Raw genomic sequence first — 6,404 nt, 5'->3', positions numbered from 1 at the left:
GGAAAGTTAAAAAAAAAAAAAAAGAAAAAAGACAAACAAGGAAAAAAAAAAAAAAAAAAAAAAAACGATGTAGTGCCCCCTTGAGGAGCCTGTGGAGAATGCAGGGGTATTCGCCTACCCCACCTCCATGGTTGCTAACATGACCACAGACATAGGGGACTGGTGGTTTCATGGGTTGAGCCCTCTACCATAAGTTTTACCCTTGGGAAGACGTTTGCTGCAAAGGAGAGGCTAGGCCTCCCTGTATTTGTGCCTAAGAGTCTCCTCCTGAATGCCTCTTTGTTGCTCAGATGTGGCCCTCTCTCTCTGGCTAAGCCAACTTGAAAGGTGAAATCACTGCCCTCCCCCCTACGTGGGATCAGACACCCAGGGAAGTGAATCTCCCTGGCAACGTGGAATATGACTCCCGGGGAGGAATGTAGACCCGGCATCGTGGGATGGAGAACATCTTCTTGACCAAAAGGGGGATGTGAAAGGAAATGAAATAAGCTTCAGTGGCAGAGAGATTCCAAAATGAGCCGAGAGATCACTCTGGTGGGCCCTCTTATGCACACTTTAGACAACCTTTTTTAGGTTCTAAAGAATTGGGGTAGCTGGTGGTGGATACCTGAAACTATTAAACTACAACTCAGAACCCATGAATCTCGAAGACAGTTGTATAAAAATGTAGCTTATGAGGGGTGACAGTGGGATTGGGAATGCCATAAGGACCAAACTCCACTTCGTCTAGTTTATGGATCGATGTGTAGAAAAGTAGGGGAAGCAAACAAACAGACAAAGGTACCTAGTGTTCTTTTTTGCTTCAATTGCTCTTTTTCACTCTAATTATTATTCTTGTTATTTTTGTGTGTGTGCTAATGAAGGTGTCAGGGATTGATTTAGGTGATGAATGTACAACTATGTAATGGTACTGTAAACAATCGAAAGTACAATTTGTTTTGTATGACTGCGTGGTATGTGAATGTATCTCAATAAAATGATGATTAAAAAAAAAAAAAATAATGCCAATCCAATAACCCAAAGGTACCCTAAAAGTATAATTCTAACAGATTATACTTTTATAAAGACCAAAAAAAAAAAAATCTATTTGCTTCCTAAATGTTATTTCTATCTGTAAGACAACTGGCTGCAAATGTCTTTAGAATGCAATGGGATCTCTTTACTTAACCTGGCATCACTATTAAAAAATCAACTTGTACTTGTTGGGGAAAAAAGTACTCATTATGCTAAAATAGGGGTTATGTTATATATAAAATCACTCCAAATTATAAAGCAATTGGTTTCTATCACCCTAAGGATTTTTAATACATTGATTAGGAAAAAAAAAAAAACACCCCACAAATATATTAATATAGATGGCATTCACAACTTGAAAGGTGAAATCACTGCCCTCCCCCCTACGTGGGACCAGACACCCAGGGGAGTGAATCTCCCTGGCAACGTGGAATATGACTCCCGGAGAGGAATGTAGACCCGGCATCGTGGGATGGAGAACATCTTCTTGACCAAAAGGGGGATGTGAAAGGAAATGAAATAAGCTTCAGTGGCAGAGAGATTCCAAAACGAGCCGAGAGATCACTCTGGTGGGCACTCTTACGCACACTTTATACAACCTTTTTTAGGTTCTAAAGAATTGGGGTAGCTGGTGGTGGATACCTGAAACTATTAAACTACAACCCAGAACCCATGAATCTCGAAGACAGTTGTATAAAAATGTAGCTTATGAGGGGTGACAATGGGATTGGGAAAGCCATAAGGACCAAACTCCACTTTGTCTAGTTTATGGATGGATGTGTAGAAAAGTAGGGGAAGGAAACAAACAGACAAAGGTACCCAGTGTTCTTTTTTACTTCAATTGCTCTTTTTCACTCTAATTATTATTCTTGTTATTTTTGTGTGTGTGCTAATGAAGGTGTCAGGGATTGATTTAGGTGATGAATGTACAACTATGTAATGGTACTGTAAACAATCGAAAGTACAATTTGTTTTGTATGTCTGCGTGGTATGTGAATATATCTCAATAAAATGATGATTAAAAAAAAAATATAGATGGCATTCAACTTTTCTTAATCCAATTAACCACATCCATTAAAAACCACTTGTGCACAGTCTGCCAGCTCCCCATTCTTTTTGTCCACCAAAAAAAGAAGCACTTCTTGGGAAGTCAAGATTTATCAAGAACATCAAGGTCCAGGATATTTTTTTTTTTTTTTCACTATATACCTTAAAAATGCTTGTTTTTTGATCCCAACAATAATCCGTATCATTTAAAACCACATATTCGAATTTCATGGCTCACGTTTTTAGCTAATCAACTCTTCAGTGCTGATCCCAGAACACAACTTCCAATGGATCTTTGAATAATGGAACAAGACAACATTCAGTCATTGATATGAGTGGAGTAAGAGGTCACACCTTTAACATTCAAGCCACAGTTCTGAAATTTGTAACGGGTGAAGTTTCTGTCCTGCATTATCAGAATTTGTTGTATGTTTCAGTGCTCATGGGTTGCACATTGTCTGCAAGGTTGTGTGCATGCTCAAGAAACAAATCTTTAAGAACATTTAATTCGTTTGTCTGCAATTTAATTTTTGCTTCCCACCGTTCAGTCTCGTCTTTGAGCTGATTTACTTTCGGTAGGGTATCCTGTGCTTTCGGCTTGCTTTTCAGCCGGTTCTTTTCCATAGTCATGTTGTTTCTCTCTCTGCGTTGATGATACCCGTCACTGTTTCTATCCCTGGGTGAACTCTTTTTGCTCTGCTTGCTGGGAGTCACAGCTTTGTCTCCTCCGCCAGGGCCTGCGGCACCAGCTGAGGAACCTGCTGTAAGCCCTGTCGTGTGTCTGAGAATGGATCACACTTTCCATTCACACCCGGAGTATCGGTTGCTGTGCTATCTTGCTCATGCAGGCACTCTCCCTTGCCAATACAAAACAGGTAGAAATGAGAACAAGGTGATCGATGGTTTCCACACTAAATTTTCGAGAAATCTTCACATGTACCACGTGCTGTTTAATTTCCCATGGATGAACCACGTCGCCAAGATCAGAAACCCTTGCTGACAGTCATAACGTGCTCCTGCACCCCCAGCCTGTCTGCCCTCCGGCTGCCTCCCTGCCAGCGACCCGGCACAGGGCGGCCCAACGGGACCCGGGCCTCGCAGCCCGCGCGTCAGCCAGGAGCAGCGACGGTTACGAAACCAGCAACCTCTCTGGCTTTAGTTTTTTATTATTGATTTGTGTCAATTTTTTAATGTGTTAAGGCTGTTAGCCTTTTGTCTGTAATATTAGTAAATTTTTAATCCATCTTTTTATCAAGCCCTTTATTTTGATTTAAAATTTTCATGCAAAAATTAATCTATTTCTTTACAATTTCTCCCATTGCTTTTATGCTAAGGAACTTCTTCCCTATTCAGAAACCCCATTGCTATTTACCTGTATTACTTGTAGTATTATGATCTAGCTATTTAGTATTTACCTTATTCCTTTAAATTGTAGGTTTAAAGGCTATAACTATCCTGTACAACTTTTAACCTAGAACAGTGTAACCTCATGGTACTTATAGTATGAACGTCTAGAATAAAAGGTAACTACAGTTTCTGTCTTACAACACCTGATGAATTTTAACCTGATTCATCTGATGACTTTACAAGATCCTCCAAATCAGTTTTGTTTTAGACAGCTTATTATTATTTTTTATTATAAAGACATAGTTACTTTAATTTCATGCAATTTTTTGTGCTCAAACTGTTTGATGAAATATCCTTTTATTTATTCATTTCTACTGATTGAAGCAGTAGCAGTTTGATTCAGTAGGCATCATTATCTATCAGTAGCTTGTCAACAGAAAAGGATTTTGATTTCAAAATTGAATGTGAGAAAACAACTTTGGCATGGCATTCCTGTGATGACTTGCTCAATTGCTATCACTTCTAGTTCCCTGAAAGTGATTGCTTTGTACAACTACAGTTTGATATCAATACAGATAAAAGAAGGACAAGCAAGTTTCATAAGACCCTACAGTAAGAAAGCAATTTCAATGAATGCTAGTTACAGAAGACTAAATTTGAAATGTTACCCTACAGCCTTATTCTTTGGCATTTTCTCCTGAATTATATTATTGAAGCACCTTTTCAAGCGAATGTAAGCAATTTATTTTAGGTTTTCCTTTTTACCTTTTTACTGTAAAATAAAAGGCAGATGCAGGAAGCCACACAAAACAAATGCACAGTTTAGCAAATTATTAAAAGGTGAACACCCTTGTAATCATCACCCAAGTCAAGAAATAGGACCTTGACAGCTGTTGAAGAAACCCCTCCTTGTACCTGATCCCAAACACAGCCCCAATTCTCTCTCCAAAAGTAACCATTATCTTGACTTCCATGGAAATCATTTCATTATGGTTTATCACCCAAATATGAGTCCCTAGGTACCGTCATTCAATGTTTAAGCATTTTATTTTAAAGCTTTAAAACATTCTACCTTTGTGCCTATTTGTCAGAGGGAAGAATGGAATGATAGTTTCTGTTTTTGCTAAATAAGAAGCCTGTAAAATAGAAAAGGTAATTTCTTTGAGTCCTTCTTGAATTAAATTTGCATTGCTTTCTTATTTACACAAAATAGAGAAAATTATTCTTTAGAAGAAACTCATTTCATTTCAAAAAATAAGTTTCAGTGATAGTCAATATTGTTATAGGAAGCATATACATTTTTTACAATTTATTTTTATATCACTTATTTGTGCAGAGCGCACAAAATTGTTGTCACTAACATTATCTCAACCTACGTAACCAGGAGGGGAAAGAAAGTGTGTACATTTAAAAAATCAAGGTACAGTGGACTAAAAGAGAAAAAAGTCAGGTTTTGAGTTGGGAGTTATGTAATGGCCGTTCTTTTTAGTTACTGAGTATTATTCCATTGTATTTATCTAGTCTATTGTTGATGGACTTTTAGCTTATTTTCAGTTTTTGGCCCAGTGGAAATACTGATTCTATGAGCATTCTTCTATTTGTCCTTTAGAGAATTTAGAGGTGTACATATTTCTGTTGTGTAAAAAGCTAGAAATGAAACTGCCTAGTAAAAGTGTATGTGAATATGCAACAGAGTAGATATTATCAATTCTCCAAAGTGTTTTGTCCTCTTTATACTGTCAGCAGCAATGCATACGACTTCCAGTTGCTACCCATCCTCACTAACACTTGCAATCATCAGCCTCTTTAATTTTAGTCATTTTTTAAAATAAATTTATAATGGTATCTCACTGTAGTTTTAACCTGTGTTTTTCTAACAGTCAATGAGGTTGAATGCCTTTTCTTAGGTTTAATTGATCATTGGCCATCCTCTTTGTAAAATATTGGATCAAGTATTTTACTCATTTTGTTTTTAATTTTGATGGTCTCTTTCTTATTTATTTGTGTAGTTTCTTTATATATTCTTAATACAATCCTTCATCAGATAGGTGTATACTACTATCTTCTATTGTATGGTTTACTTTTAACTTTCTTAATGTATCTTTTGATCATAAGCAATTAATTGAAATGAAGTCCATATTTATCAAAATTTTCCTATATGTTTTTGCTCTTTGTATACTGTTTAAGAATCTCAGTCTACCTCAAGGTGATGAGATATACTCCTATGTTATCTACTAGATGCTTTATTGTTTACCTTTTTACATTAAGACTATTAGCCATTTGGAATTGACTTTTGTGCATGCCATGGGGTAGGGATTGAGGTTTACATTTTTTCCCAATGAAATCAAATTGATTCAGAAATATTCTTGAAAACTCTTTTCCTCTTCTACATTGCATTGCATCTTGATTATAATTCAGTTGTTCATATATATATGTGGATATCTTTTCAGATTATCTGTTCTGTCCTTCTGTTCTATCATTCTTCTTTCCTTACAACAATACCAAATTATCTCAATTACTGCATTTTTATAAGTCTTGATATGTGGTGGTTATTCTTCAAAATATTGTTATTCTCCAAAATAGTCTTCCACTTCTAAATGAATTTATCAATTTTTACAAACACCTGACTTTGATAATATATTGATAACTTATTTCTGGAAGAATCACTATTTTATAATATTGAATATTTCTAGTCATCAACATGGTTTATCATTCCATTTATTTAGGTCTTCTTTAATTTATCTTAGTAATGTTTGGTAATTATTTATTAAAGGTCTTGCTGGTCTTTTGTTAGCTGAAGCTAGCCCACCTGAGCCTTAAGGGAATATATCATTAGAAAAGTCATTCTTGACTGGGAACAAATACCTGAGGAAACTAGGCACGGTGAAATGCAACCTGTTGCTTTCTTATAAAAATAATAAGAGAACATTATTTTCATTTTTAGTGAGTACCCATCAATTTCAAATATTTAAGGAGCAATCATAGCCCTTTAATCA

General features: G+C 36.2%; 1 pseudogene; it reads right to left on the bottom strand.

The window, feature by feature from the left end:
* Positions 1–2,417: 2,417 nt before the first annotated feature.
* LOC119509056 lies at positions 2,418–4,437 on the bottom strand (annotated as a pseudogene).
* Between the last annotated feature and the right edge of the window lie 1,967 nt (positions 4,438–6,404).

This window comes from Choloepus didactylus, chromosome 1 (assembly GCF_015220235.1).
Source record: "Choloepus didactylus isolate mChoDid1 chromosome 1, mChoDid1.pri, whole genome shotgun sequence".
NCBI classification, from domain to species: Eukaryota; Metazoa; Chordata; class Mammalia; order Pilosa; family Megalonychidae; genus Choloepus; species Choloepus didactylus.
Note: the sequence above shows the minus strand (reverse complement) of the source record. Positions and strands in the feature narration are given on the sequence as shown.